Source organism: Balaenoptera borealis (assembly GCF_965194805.1).
Source record: "Balaenoptera borealis genome assembly, chromosome: 7".
Taxonomy (NCBI): domain Eukaryota; kingdom Metazoa; phylum Chordata; class Mammalia; order Artiodactyla; family Balaenopteridae; genus Balaenoptera; species Balaenoptera borealis.
This window is the reverse complement of record NC_138864.1, coordinates 94,363,944-94,379,588: the sequence shown is the minus strand read 5'-3', so window position 1 is coordinate 94,379,588 and position 15,645 is coordinate 94,363,944. Positions and strand designations below refer to the sequence as shown.

The window sequence follows — 15,645 nt, the reverse complement described above, 5'->3', positions numbered from 1 at the left end:
AGAATGGCATATAGTTGGAATCACAGGATGTAGCCTTTTCAAATGACTTCATTCACTCAGTGATATTCATTTAAGGTTCCTCCATGTCTTTTTGTGACTTAATAGGTCATTTCTTTTCATAAACTGAATAACAGTCAATTGTATAACTGTATCAGTTTGTTTACCCATTTATCTATTGAAGGGCATCCTGGTTGCTTCCAAGTCTTGGCAATTATGCATAAAGCTTATATAAACATTCTTGTGCAAATTTTCCATAGACATAAGTTTTCAACTCATCTGGGTAACTACCCAGGAATGCAATTACTGGGTTGTATAGTAGTGAATATTGTATGCATGTTTAGCTTCATAATAAACTGCCAAACTATTTTGCAAAGAAGCTATATCCATTCCACCACCAGTGCATCACTGTCCTTGCTGCTTGCTCCACATCCTTGGCAGCATTTGGTGTTGTCAGTGTTTTGAATTTTAGCCATTCTAATAGGTGTGTAGTGGTATCTTGTTGTTTTAATTTGCAACTCCCTTATGAAATAAATACCAAGCATCTTTTCATAAGCTTATTTGCCATCTGTATATCTTCTTTGGTGAGATCCATTTCTTATAGTTGAGTTCTTTGTATATTTTGGATACAACTCCTTTATCAGATACGTATTTTACAAATATTTTCTTCCAGTCTGCGACTTATCTTTTCATTTTCTTAACAGTGTCTTTCTCAGAATAGAAGTTTTTCATTTTAATAAAGTGCAACTTATCCAACTTATCATTTTTTTCTTTCATGGATTGTGCTTTTGGTGTTTTATCTAAAAAATCATCTTCTAGATTTTCTCCTATGTTACCTTCCAGCTGTTTTATAGTTTTACATTTTACACTTAGCTCTATGATTCATTTTTAATTCATTTTTGTAAAAGGTATACATTTTGTGTCTAAATTTCTTTTTTGCATGTGGATGTCCAGTTAGTTGTTCCAGTGCCACTTTTTGAAGTCACTGTCATTGTTCAACTGAACTGCCTTCACTCCTTTGTCAAAGATCAGTTGACTATCTTGGGTGGGTCTATTTCTAGATTCTCTATTCTGTTACAAAGATCTGTCTATTATTTCATCAATATCATACTGTCTTGATTACTGTAACTTTAAACAATGTCTTGAAGTCAGGTAGTGTCAGTCTTCTGACATTGTTCTTCTTCATCTATATTGTGTTGTCTATTCTGCGTCTTTTGCCTTTCCATATAAACTTAAGAATCAGTTTGTCAATATTCACAAAATAACTTACAGGGATTTGATCGGGATTTTGTTGAATCTATAATCTTCAAGTTAAGAAGACCTGACATCATAAACATATTGAGTATGCCTAGCCAAGAACATGGACTATCTCTCCATTTATTTAGATCTTTGATTTTCTTTCATCAGAATTTTGTAGTTTTCCTAATATTGTTGTTGTACATATTTTGTTAAACTTACTCCTGTGTCTTTTTTTGATGCTAATACAATGGTATTGTATTTTTAATTTCAAAATTCCAGTTGTTCATTGTTCACATATAGGAAAGCAATTGACTTCTGTATATTAATCTTGTTTTCTGCTACCCTGCTATAATTGTTTATTAATTCCAGGAGCTTTCCTTGGTTGATTCTTTTGGATTTTCTACATAGACAATCATGTCATCTGCAAATAGACAACTGCATTTCTTGCTTCCCAATCTGTATGCCTTTTATTTCCCTTTCTTATCTTACTACCTTGGCTAGGATTTCCAGTATGATATTGAATAGGATTGTTAAGAGGAGACATTCTACTTTGCTCCTGATCTTAGTAGAGAAGCACGTAATTTCTCATTGATGGTTTTTCATAAAGCAAATATCCATGCAACCACCAGCCTACTGAATAAACAAAATGTTGCTGATACACCAGAAGCTCCTGGAACCTCCACCCCAATTTCTACCACCTATATACAACTTAACCATTATCTTTAGTTTTGTTGTAATCACTTCTTGCATCCCTAAACACTAAAGTCTAGTTTTGAAACTTCATATAAAATAAATCATACAATATTATTCTTTTGGGTCTAGGTGTTTTTTTATCAACATTATGCTTAGGAGATTTGACCATGTTATTGTTGCTATACTTTATCCAATTTCATTGCTGTAGAGCAGAAGATGAGAAAATTTTTTCTGTGAATGACAATATTTTCCAATTTGTCATCAAACTCAAACCAGTAAATGAGAGTTCAGTACTGACCTATCAAATTTAAATAACTCTTTAAAGTTTCATCACACTTTTCAATAATAAAAATTAAAGTTTTAAGTGAAAAGCAATTGTTTCATGTCATGAAAGTAATACTAATGTCTGTAGTCTTTCTCCAAGTTGTCTATTCTAGTTCAATGATGAAAAAATTTTGAACTGAACTTCTAAAACCGAAAAAGTTTCTTTTTCATGCATAGTTTCTGCTAAATTCAAGATTCCTAACTCACAATTATAGATTGTCAGGAATGGCCACAGTGTTTCCTGGCTCTATCAGATGTTCCAACCAACAAGATTTAAACATTAACCTAGTAATTTTGAAGAATTCTCACTGTAGACTGCTTTGACAGCTTTGTCAGATACTATGTGATTAAGAATATCACATTCAAAACCTGTAAAGGCTCATATTTCAGTTTTGGAGATAAGTGGGAGAATGTATGATTTGGTTTTATTCAACTCTAATACGTATTCATTTTCTATTGCATAATTTGGACCTTTTAAAACCAAAACAATACTCTATCACTGAGTTATTTCACTGATGAATGAAAAGTGTTACCAATTATTAAGCAAAAGTCAAATTTCTGGCAGTTAAGCCATTACATCACATATCAAGAGCCTTATCGCAAGGATGATGCACGAGGTAACTTTCCAGATAAAGGTAGTGATGATAAGAAATTTCTTCCCAAATAATTTTCCTAAAACAAGCGTTGCCTTTAGTCATCATTCTTTCTACCAATTTCTGAACAGCAACTGAATTCTATGTTTCTATAAAATCATTAACAGACATCTTTTAAATTCTTCCTGACAAAATAGGAAATCAGTCTTTCCAATACACTGAGCTGACAGAATTTATATATATTTTATAGTAGATTATGGATACAAATTCAGTCTAATTCATTTTCACCATGCAAAGTGAAAAAAGGACTTAACGTCTCTCTTACTGGAAGGTGTATTTAAATAGATATGTTAAGATAGTCTTATTCTCAGATATGAAGAAATATAAAAGAAAAAGAGAGAATCAAAGTTTAGCGCATAAAGAGATTATGACGGCACAACTGCACATATTAAATCAAAGGAAGTTACCTTCTTTTCATCAGAATACTCTCAAAATTCTTAACAGTTCTCTGCCAGAAGGTAAAATTAAAACTAATCCATTTTGCATTGAATGTTATTATTGTACGGCATCACCCTATGTTATTAGTTAGAAAATGTTAACACAAATAGAAATTTAAGTTACCAACCAAAACACCCGCACATTTTATAGAGAAATAAATTCAAAGAATATTGTCATCGCATAGTTTTCTATCACTAACACCTGAATAGCCACAAAAACTGAGAGATGGAAAATATAGAGTGCAGATGACTTACATATGGAGGGTTAGACTTTAATTCTCTCTCCCAGGATTGAGGAGTTTTATTCTTTGTGCTTACAATGCTCCTTTCTCCAGGGTATTCTTCTACTTCCAGAATAGGTCAGGACAAAGCTTCAACAGACTTCTATTATTTGTTTGATCTAGGGGGAAATTATACTTTTAATCAATTATTATAAAATGCATCAAACTTTTTTCTCACTGTGCTGGGGGGTGGCGGTTTCTCATTATTTTCTCTTGGATCTGAGGTGAACAGAGAAAATAGGAATTGCCATTGTTGCATATTACAATAAATAAATCAAGTAGTTTAAATTAACACCACTAAAAGAAACCCACATCTATCTTCTTTTTCATTTTTATGGCTAAGCAGCACAGCAAGAGAAAATTAATATTCAAAATCCAAATGACTACAAAAGCCTACTCAAATGTATTTTTAAAAGACTTTAACATAATTTTGCAAATCCATGAGTTTGAATGGACTGGCAGAGATGATTAGGTATCAAATATTTTTACTCATTCATTTTAATGTCTTAGGGCTAAAGAATTACAGGATGATTAGAAAAGTGTAAAGGGAAATCCATTTTAAAAAATTTTAATGGAATAATAAAAAAGATGATTTCAAGAGCATGAGACAGACCAGAAACAGATAGCAAAGGGTCTGCAAAGGGCAGGGCAAGAAATCTAGAGTAAGAATTTTGAAGATGGTACAAAGGTTGGGAACTGCTATTCAAACAGAGCATGTTGGTCAAATTAAAGCATATAACATATGAGTACATTTTTAATATGGTTTGATGGTAATTCTCTAAGAAATCTATACAATGTAAAAATGCAATACATCTTACCTTCACAAGAACAGAGAAACATAATATATGATTATTTGATCTTTGGTGGTATGAACATTCATAATTTTAAGAGAGTTAATTGTATTCTACAAACTTCATCAAATTGCAGTTTTCTAATAACGGATATTTTCTGCCTCATTAAAATGAAATATTAAGATAAATGTCTTCAACTTGTGCCATACCCTGGATCACACTCTCTTGCCTTATCTTTAAGTCATTCATATTGCTTTCCATTAAATAATAAATTAGAATGTAGGGGGAACATTTAGAGAAATTTGGAAATAAAATACAGATGGGGGAAATGTGTCTGCTAGCACTTTAAAGCCAGTTTTCATTCAGAAATTTAAGACTATTACACTTGTGATTACTATTCCCAAAAAAAAAAAAAAAAAAACTATAGTGGCAATATAGTAAACAAATGAAGCCAATTAATAGCTGTATCGGAATAGCTAAATACAAAAACCAAAATGTATGTGGGCAGAAGAATGTCTCTTTAAGCCATCTATCTGGTCACAAACTGATACTTATGTGAGCCCCTTCTGATTTTAATCAGAGTCAGGGGTACTTGTAAGCATTTACCTGGAACACCTCAAAATTATTTCAAAGTGAAACAAACAGAAATTTGACTATCAAAAATTAAAGCTATTGAAGGAGAAAACTCACTCAAGACTAGATTTTAGGATTACCGAAAACTGGTATATTTTCTTTTAGAAAGATCCAACTAATCTTGGCCTAACTTAATAGTCTTACTACTAAAACTTATCAACATGCATTCTATATGAATATTTCCATATGGCTTTTCAAACATAGGTAGTTCTACCTTAGTTTCGAGAACACAGAAATGATTTTGCTATATTTTGGATCAGTGCAGATCAATGCACATTCCTTTAGGGAAGCCTTTTGAACTGACAAAGGGTGAATGATTGACATCAGTAATAAATACTTTTTGTTGTCCTGGACTGACATGTTATTTATAGCAATACCTATGCTAATTAATGCCATACATATCTACCAGATGTGTCAGAGAAATATGCCAGACCCCTCACAGAATATTCCGTTTGAGTGCGGCTAAAATTACATTATAGATATGGAAATGCATCCCTTTGTGATAAAGAACTGATCGCTCTCTCTCCCTCCCCCCATGTATCACACACACATATATACATATATATAGAATATACTTTTCTGTGATAGAGAAAAACCCACTTATATGTACAATTAGCTATACCTTGTCTATTCCATTGGTAAAACTTTTTACAAAAAGCAAACTCTACCTTGCCGTGTTCAAATACACTATAATCTTAAGCTTAAAAAATACAGAACATAATGTACTAAAATACTAGTCAGGGTCTTCAGAAACTACACTATCATCATGACACTTTACATTGAAATATGTTCCCAGATTCTCTCAACTCCACTGGTAGACTGTTAACAATGGGAACTACGCGTTAATCATCTTCATCTCCCTATTCCCTAGGACACAGTTTGGTATATAGTGGGTACCAGCTTTTTTAAAAAAAAATTAGAGTTAAGGTCAGTAAAGACATCAAAATTATGTATCACATTTTTGTCAGTGAATTCAGTATATACAAAGAAATAATTGTTAGTGTTGGCAACTGAAACCCTTACTCATTAAATCAAATAAACTGGTAAAGAACTCATCTCAGTGTCTGGTACAGAGCTAGCACTCAAAAAACTGTGATCTATATAATCAGGTTGAACATTCATCCTGCATTGCCTGGGATAGATGGGGTTCGTACTTACTGCGCTACCACTTTTCTTCTCAAAAGTGTCCCAGTTTAGATGGCAACTTTATTCCTCCAAAGTATAATTAATTTATTATAATTCATTTATATGATTATTTCTTTATATCAACAAGTTATTCTTTTTCTTGTTTTCTATGATGCTGTTACATGACAAAACTATTTTATTGGGATTGGGATGAACAACATTCCATTCTTTTAACATCAGTACATTCACAGAGAAGGTCAAGGGTTTATTAAATCCTCACATCCTTGAAGCTAAACATTTCATCATCAACAAAGGAATTATCTCCTAGCTGACCAATCCAAATGTGACTTCTTAATTCTTGGTTTGCTTAACTTTCTTAATTCATTTAGCTTATTTTTCATTCTTTCCTTCATAAAACTCTACCTTTGGCCTACATGACACCCCTCTTTCTTGATTCCCCTCCTACCTCTGAGACCTCCTTTTTTCAGTGTCCGCTAGTTCCTATTCATACATGTATTTCCTCAATGTCAGTTTTCTCAAGACTTCATTCTAGTTCTCTTCTTTTCCTAATCTGCACTCCAGTTCTTGCAATAACCACAACTTATTGCAAATGATTCCCAGGTGTGTATATCCAGTCCACACCTCTCTCCTGACCTGCAGATCTAAAGTTCCTACTGAATATACAATCTCCTATCTGTCCCCACTTCCTCCAGTCTTAACTCCAAGACCAAGGAAGCAACCAACAGTTAAGGAGAAAGTGAAGTCCTGCAAGAATTCACAGGCACCAGAAGACAAGGGGGGGAAATCCAAACCCACTAGAGTGAGAGGCAACCTGTTCCTGGTACCACATTTGTAATCCAAGCATGTTTCACTTATAAAAATTGTTGCATGTAGTGGACAGGTTTCAAGGCAAATATTACTAGAAAGAATACTATGATAAACATCAAATATATCATGAGGATCACAAAATAAAATACCCAAAGATAAAAGTGTAAAGCAGCTAGGTGCAAGATAAAAGAAAGTTGTAGGGTACTGTGGCAAAGTCTCTAAAGAGGTGGTTTTTAACCCCCATCAGATTACTGCATATGCTCCTGCATTTGCTCCATAGGAATGCAGTCTTAGCCCTACCAAATGTGAGTTTTCAAGAGAAGTTAGAAAAGCTGTGTGTGTGTGTGTGTGTGTGTGTGTGTGTGTGTGTGTGTATGTATGTGAGAGAGAGAAGAGAGAGAGACAGAGAAACAGAAACAAAGAGAGACAGAGACAAGTCCAATTTTTAAGATTTAGTAACCAATTTCATATTTTAAAAAATAATAAATATAATAATATTTGCAAGCTAAGGACATAAAGCACTCCTTTTTGACCTCAAGGTTAAATTGAAGGGCTAGCCTTTGACTTAAAAGCCATGCGTATATAACATGGCTTCCTAAGGAAAGTGTGGTCTGAGTTCTGAGCAACCAACACAGTACAAAATCTTTTGTTATACAATCCATTTACATTTTGAGAAAAGCTTGCTATTTAATTGTATTGCCTAAAACATCCTATGAATGCAATTTTCCACCTTCTCTTTGGCTCAGCTCTCTATCCTCTACTGCCTCTTACACATCTTCACTTGAATATTCTGGTTCTGACCCTTCTTCAAATTAATCGTGGTTTATATATCTTCCGAATTTTATCTCAAACCTTCTCTTTACTCAAGAACACTCAAGTTTTCTTAAATATATACCAAGGGGCGGGAGGCGCTCGCCGCGAGTGAGTGGTTCAGCCCGGCCCCGGCTCATTGTGCTTGCCTCATGCCGGCCCCAGTTGGCAGCAGCGGTGGAGGCCCCGGGCCTGTGACCACAAAGAGGGAGCCGGGGGCCGGACGGGAGCGGGCCGGCAGCGGCGGCGGCGGTGGCAGCGCCGGCTGAGGCCCAGGCCAGGCCCCCTCCCCTCAGCCTCCCGCCGCCCGCCTGTCCCGCCCCTGCCTGCGGCGCCCTGCCCCTCCCCCAACTGCCAGACTAGCCTGGTGCGGGGGCCGCGCGCGAAGACGTGGGGGAGAAGCTGAGGCTGGAGTCGCCCGTGGGGGCCGAGCTCGCAGTCTACCCGTGGCTGCTGCTGGTCTACCTGGCCAAAGCGTCCATCAGCAGGTGAAGGGGAGTAGCGCCTGGAAAAGATAGGACTAGCCAAGGCTCATCTGTAGTCCTGTAAACCGCATTGTTCATTTTTTTCCCGAGGCTACTATTCCATTCGTTTTTCTCCCTTTGACTCTGAGCCGTGTGGACGAGAGGCTCTTGGTGCTCCAGCCAGGCATCAGGGCCGTGCCTCTCAGGTGGGAGAGCCAACTTCAGGACACTGGTCCACAAGAGACCTCCCAGCTCCACGTAATACCAAACGGCAAAAATCTCTCAGAGATCTCCATCTCAACATCAAGACCCAGCTTCACTCAACGACCAGCAAGCTACAGTGCTGGACACCCTATGCCAAAAAACTAGCAAGACAGGAACACAGCCCCATCCATTAGCAGAGAGGCTGCCTAAAATCATAATAAGGCCACAGACACCCCAAAATACACCACCAGACGTGGACGTGCCCACCAGAAAGACAAGATCCAGCCTCATCCACCAGAGCTCAGGCACTAGTTCCCTCCACCAGGAAGCCTACACAACCCACTGAACCAACCTTAGCCACTGGGGACAGATACCAAAAACAACGGGAACTACAAACCTGCAGCCTGTGAAAAGGAGACCCCAAACACAGTAAGATAAGCAAAATGAGACGACAGAAAAACACACAGCAGATGAAGGAGCAGGGTCAAAACACACCAGACTTAACAAATGAAGAGGAAATAGGTAGTCTACCTGAAAAAGAATTCAGAATAATGATAGTAAGGATGATCCAAAATCTTGGAAATAGAATAGACAAAATGCAAGAAACATTTAACAAGGACGTAGAAGAACTAAAGAGGAACCAAGCAATGATGAAAAACACAATAAATGAAATTTAAAATACTCTAGATGGGATCAATAGCAGAATAACTGAGGCAGAAGAACGGGTAAGTGACCTGGAAGATAAAATGGTGGAAATAACTACTGCAGAGCAGGATAAAGAAAAAAGAATGAAAAGAACTGAGGACAGTCTCAGAGACCTCTGGGACAACATTAAACGCACCAACATTCGAATTATAGGGGTCCCAGAAGAAGAAGAGAAAAAGAAAGGGACTGAGAAAATATTTGAAGAGATGATAGTTGAAAACTTCCCTAATATGGGAAAGGAAATAGTTAATCAAGTCCTGGAAGCACAGAGAGTCCCATACAGGATAAACCCAAGGAGAAACACGCCAAGACACATATTAATCAAACTGTCAAAAATTAAATATAAGGAAAACATATTAAAAGCAGCAAGGGAAAAACAACAAATAACACACAAGGGAATCCCCATAAGGTTAACATCTGATCTTTCAGCAGAAACTCTGCAAGCCAGAAGGGAGTGGCAGGATATACTTAAAGTGATGAAGGAGAAAAACCTACAACCAAGATTACTTTACCCAGCAAGGATCTCATTCAGATGTGATGGAGAAATTAAAACCTTTACAGACAAGCAAAAGCTGAGAGAGTTCAGCACCACCAAACCAGCTTTACAACAAATGCTAAAGGAACTTCTCTAGGCAAGAAACACAAGAGAAGGAAAACACCTACAATAACAAACCCAAAACATTTAAGAAAATGGGAATAGGAACATACATATCGATAATTACCTTGAATGTAAATGGATTAAATGCTCCCACCAAAAGACACAGGCTGGCTGAATGGATACAAAAACAAGACCCATATATATGCTGTCTACAAGAGACCCACTTCAGACCTAGAGACACCTACAGACTGAAAGTGAGGGGATGGAAAAAGATATTCCATGCAAATGGAAATCAAAAGAAAGCTGGAGTAGCAATTCTCATATCAGACAAAATAGACTTTAAAATAAAGAATATTACAAGAGACAAAGAAGGACACTATATAATGATCAAGGGATCGATCCAAGAGGAAGGTATAACAATTGTAAATATTTATGCACCCAACATAGGAGCACCTCAATACATAAGGCAAATACTAACAGCCATAAAAGGGGAAATCGACAGGAACACAATCATAGTAGGGGACTTTAACACCCCACTTTCACCAATCGACAGATCATCCAAAATGAAAATAAATAAGGAAACACAAGCTTTAAATGATACATTAAACAAGTTGGACTTAATTGATATTTATAGGACATTCCACCCAAAAACAACAGAATACACATTTTTCTCAAGTGCGCATGGAACATTCTCCAGGATAGATCATATCTTGGGTCACAAATCAAGCCTTGGTAAATTTAAGAAAATTGAAATCGTATCAAGTATCTTTTCCGACCACAACGCTATGAGACTAGATATCAATTACAGGAAAAGATCTGTAAAAAATACAAACACATGGAGGCTACACAATACACTACTTAATAACGAAGTGATCACTGAAGAAATCAAAGAGGAAATCAAAAAATACCTAGAAACAAATGACAATGGAGATACGACGACCCAAAACCTATGGGAGGCAGCAAAAGCAGTGCTAAGAGGGAAGTTTATAGCAATACAAGCCTACCTCAAGAAACAGGAAACATCTCGAATAAACAACCTAACCTTGCACCTAAAGCAATTAGAGAAAGAAGAACAAAAAAACCCCAAAGCCAGCAGAAGGAAAGAAATTATAAAGATCAGGTCAGAAATAAATGAAAAAGAAATGAAGGAAACAATAGCAAAAATCAATGAAACTAAAAGCTGGTTCTTTGAGAAGATAAACAAAATTGATAAACCATTAGCCAGACTCATCAAGAGAAAAAGGGAGAAGACTCAAATCAATAGAATTAGAAATGAAAAAGGAGAAGTAACCACTGACACTGCAGAAATACAAAAGATCATGAGAGATTACTACAAGCAACTCTACGCCAATAAAATGGACAACCTGGAAGAAATGGACAGATTCTTAGAAATGCACAAACTGCCGAGACTGAACCAGGAAGAAATAGAAAATATGAACAGACCAATCACAAGCACTGAAATTGAAACTGTGATTAAAAACCTTCCAACAAACAAAAGCCCAGGACCAGATGGCTTCACAGGTGAATTCTATCAAACATTTAGAGAAGAGCTAACACCTATCCTTCTCAAACTCTTCCAAAATATTGCAGAGGGAGGAACACTCCCAAACTCATTCTACGAGGCCACCATCACCCTGATACCAAAACCAGACAAAGATGTCACAAAGAAAGAAAACTACAGGCCAATATCACTGATGAACATAGATGCAAAAATCCTCAACAAAATACTCGCAAACAGAATCCAACAGCACATTAAAAGGATCATACACCATGATCAAGTGGGGTTTACTCCAGGAATGCAAGGATTCTTCAATATACGCAAATCAATCAATGTGATACACCATATTAACAAATTGAAGGAGAAAAACCATATGATCATCTCAATAGATGCAGAGAAAGCTTTCGACAAAATTCAACACCCATTTATGATAAAAGCCCTGCAGAAAGTAGGCAGAGAGGGAACTTTCCTCAACATAATAAAGGCCATATATGACAAACCCACAGCCAACATTGTCCTCAGTGGTGAAAAACTGAAACCATTTCCACTAAGATCAGGAACAAGACAAGGTTGCCCACTCTCACCACTATTATTCAACATAGTTTTGGAAGTGTTAGCCACAGCAATCAGAGATGACAAAGAAATAAAAGGAATCCGAATCGGAAAAGAAGAAGTAAAGCTGTCACTATTTGCAGATGACATGATACTATACATAGAGAATCCTAAAGATGCTACCAGAAAACTCCTAGAGCTAATCAATGAATTTGGTAAAGTAGCAGGATACAAAATTAATGCACAGAAATCTCTTGCATTTCTATACACTAATGACGAAAAATCTGAAAGTGAAATTAAGAAAACACTCCCGTTTACCACTGCAACAAAAAGAATAAAATATCTAGGAATAAACCTACCTAAGGAGACAAAAGACCTGTGTGCAGAAAATTATAAGACACTGATGAAAGAAATTAAAGATGATACAAATAGATGGAGAGATATACCATGTTCCTGGATTGGAAGAATCAACATTGTGAAAATGACTCTACTACCCAAAGCAATCTACAGATTCAATGCAATCCCTATCAAACTACCACTGGCATTTTTCACAGAACTAGAACAAAAAATTTCACAATTTGTATGGAAACACAAAAGACCTCGAATAGCCAAAGCAATCTTGAGAACGAAAAATGGAGCTGGGGGAATCAGGCTCCCTGACTTCAGACTATATTACAAAGCTACAGTAATCAAGACAGTTTGGTACTGGCACAAAAACAGAAATATAGATCAATGGAACAGGATAGAAAGCCCAGAGATAAACCCACACACATATGGTCACCTTATCTTTGATAAAGGAGGCAAGCATATACAGTGGAGAAAAGACAGCCTCTTCAATAAGTGGTGCTGGGAAAAATGGACAGGTACATGTAAAAGTATGAAATTAGAACACTCCCTGACACCATGCACAAAAATAAACTCAAAATGGATTAAAGACCTAAGTGTAAGGGCAGACACTATCAAACTCTTAGAGGAAAACATAGGCAGAACACTCTATGACATAAATCACAGCAAGATTCTTTTTGACCCAGCTCCCAGAGAAATGGAAATAAGAACACAAATAAACAAATGGGACCTAATGAAACTTAAAAGCTTTTGCACAGCAAAGGAAACCATAAACAAGACCAAAAGACAACCCTCAGAATGGGAGAAAATATTTGCAAATGAAGCAACTGACAAAGGATTAATCTCCAAGATTTACAAGCAGCTCATGCAGCTCAATAACAAAAAAACAAACAACCCAATCCAAAAATGGGCAGAAGACCTAAATAGACATTTCTCCAAAGAAGATATACAGATGGCCTACAGACACATGAAAGAATGCTCAACATCATTAATCATTAGAGAAATGCAAATCAAAACTACAATGAGATATCATCTCACACTGGTCAGAATGGCCATCATCAAAAAATCTAGAAACAATAAATGCTGGAGAGGGTGTGGAGGAAAGGGAACACTCTTGCACTGTTGGTGGGAATGTAAATTGATACAGCCACTATGGAGAACAGTATGGAGGTTCCTTAAAAAACTACAAATAGAACTACCATACGACCCAGCAATCCCACTACTGGGCATATACCCTGAGAAAACCATAGGTCAAAAAGAGTCATGTACCAAAATGTTCATTGCAGCTCTATTTACAATAGCCAGGACATGGAAGCAACCTAAATGTCCATCGACAGATGAATGGATAAAGAAGATGTGGCACATATATACAATGGAATATTACTCAGCCATAAAAAGAAATGAAATGGAGGTATTTGTAATGAGGTGGATGGAGTTAGAGTCTGTCATACAGAGTGAAGTAAGTCAGAAAGAGAAAAACAAATACAGTATGCTAACACATATATACGGAATCTAAGGAAAAAAAAAAAAAAAAGGCCATGAAGAACCTAGTGGCAAGACGGGAATAAAGACACAGACCTACTAGAGAATGGACTTGAGGATATGGGGAGGGGGTGGGGTGAGATGTGACAGGGTAAGAGAGCGTCATGGACATATATACACTACCAAATGTAAAATAGATAGCTAGTGGGAAGCAGCCGCATAGCACAGGGAGATCAGCTGGGTGCTTTGTGACCACCTAGAGGGGTGGGATGGGGAGGGTGGGAGGGAGGGAGATGCAAGAGGGAAGAGATATGGGAACATATTGTATATGTATAACTGATTCACTGTTATAAAGCAGAAGCTAACACACCATTGTAAGGCAATTATACTTCAATAAAGATGTTTAAAAAAATATATATATATATACCAAAATATTTATTTATTTATTTATTTATTGGATCTTCTAACAGGGAAAAATTTGTGTGCCTCTGGCTTACCCTCCACAATTTATAGGAGAGATTTATAGAAGAGAGTAATTTATCCAAGATCTCAGAGGGTGTGAGTGGCAGAGATGGAACTTGAGCTCACCTTCCTTTTGAAACCAATGCAAGCCAAATTTACCCAAAATTTAATTGATAGGTAAATATACACATATAATATTTAATTTCTCTAACTATATTTGAAAATAACTAATTTCCATTAAATAACATATACTATAATCAAAATTAGAAAGTACCGATATTTTTGTGTTACCTCAGAGTATGCTTATTACAACACTTTAAATTTCACATTAAACACATTTCACTTATGTATTATACATGTTTATAACTGCAGAGTCAAATGAGGATATCAGACTTCCAAAACTAATAATCATCCATTCTCAAAAGGGCACAACCAGTATCAGCATCAATAGGTTCACATTTAATGGAGATCGACTCATTCTGTACACAATTTCTGAGTAGTTGATCGTATATTAGCTTACTTATGAAGTGGAAAAAATCTCAGAACAAATGAGCAGGAGAGGGGGGGAAAAAAAAAACTACCTTATCTATATTGCCCTGACAATTGAGTTTGGACAACAGTATTTTCTAAATGTACCCTATTCAGGGCTGGATATGTAATTACCTTCAGTTCATAGTCTAGACATTAATGCTTTCATAGTATTTAAGACTCCTTGTAACATGCTTGCAGCTTTAAGTAAGCAAGGCTAAATCTTGACCAGATAAATTAGCAAAGAATGCAATAAAAGCTGCAATAAAAGAACTTTATCCTACAAACCTTCAAGTTGCTGCTAAATGAGATTTCTTTGAAATGCAGATCAGTTGAACTAGATTAGTGAATTTTAGCTCCTGTCAACATCATAACAAAATACAAATACAATTGTTCACTGGCCTTATCTCCATGCTTCCATCTGCTGCCTTGTTATTTACTTTCCTTGATTTACTATGCAGATCTAAATAAGGCACATCAAGGAGGGCTTACAACACAATGGCTTCTTAAGCTTTACATCAAGGTATTTGAAACTGAAGCCAGGAAAGGGCTGCCATCAAAGACATATCTCTAATGAACTTCCATATCAGAGAAGGTTTGGTATTTAATACTGCTGTGAAAAGAAAGAGCTACAAATCAGAATGGCCTATGAAAGAAAATGCCCACAAATCTTGATGAGATTAGCACCTCTGAGAATTAATATCCCAATAAAAATGATGTCTGGTACCTTGAAGAGTTAACTTCCAACCTTTGCAAATATAATGCACTGTGTCAAGAGCAGGGAAATCATTTGACAAGGTTAAAAGGTCAGGGAAGAATTTTTAATTTTTCTCCCAAAGCTAGAAAATTATATTTTTTATACCTGCTTATCGTAAATCCATGTCAGAATAAACAAACTTCAACATAATTAACACAATTAACAAATTTATAACATTACTTTCTATGGTATACGCATTCTGCACTATTTTTCAAAAAGGAAAATTAGGAACAACTTCA

At 36.3% G+C, this 15,645-nt stretch overlaps 1 protein-coding gene across 9 annotated transcripts in view; it reads right to left on the bottom strand.

The window, feature by feature from the left end:
- The window catches only part of FOXP2 (forkhead box P2), a 540,259-nt gene that overhangs the window by 465,153 nt on the left and 59,461 nt on the right, over positions 1-15,645 (bottom strand). For 7 of the 9 annotated variants that reach the window (XM_082400040.1, XM_082400041.1, XM_082400036.1 and 4 more), the window contains one exon: positions 3,599-3,743. The exons of the other annotated variants lie outside the window; for them this stretch is intronic. The gene's annotated coding sequence lies outside the window, so the exon portion shown is untranslated. The remainder of the gene's footprint in view (positions 1-3,598; positions 3,744-15,645) is intronic. 9 annotated transcript variants of the gene reach the window in all.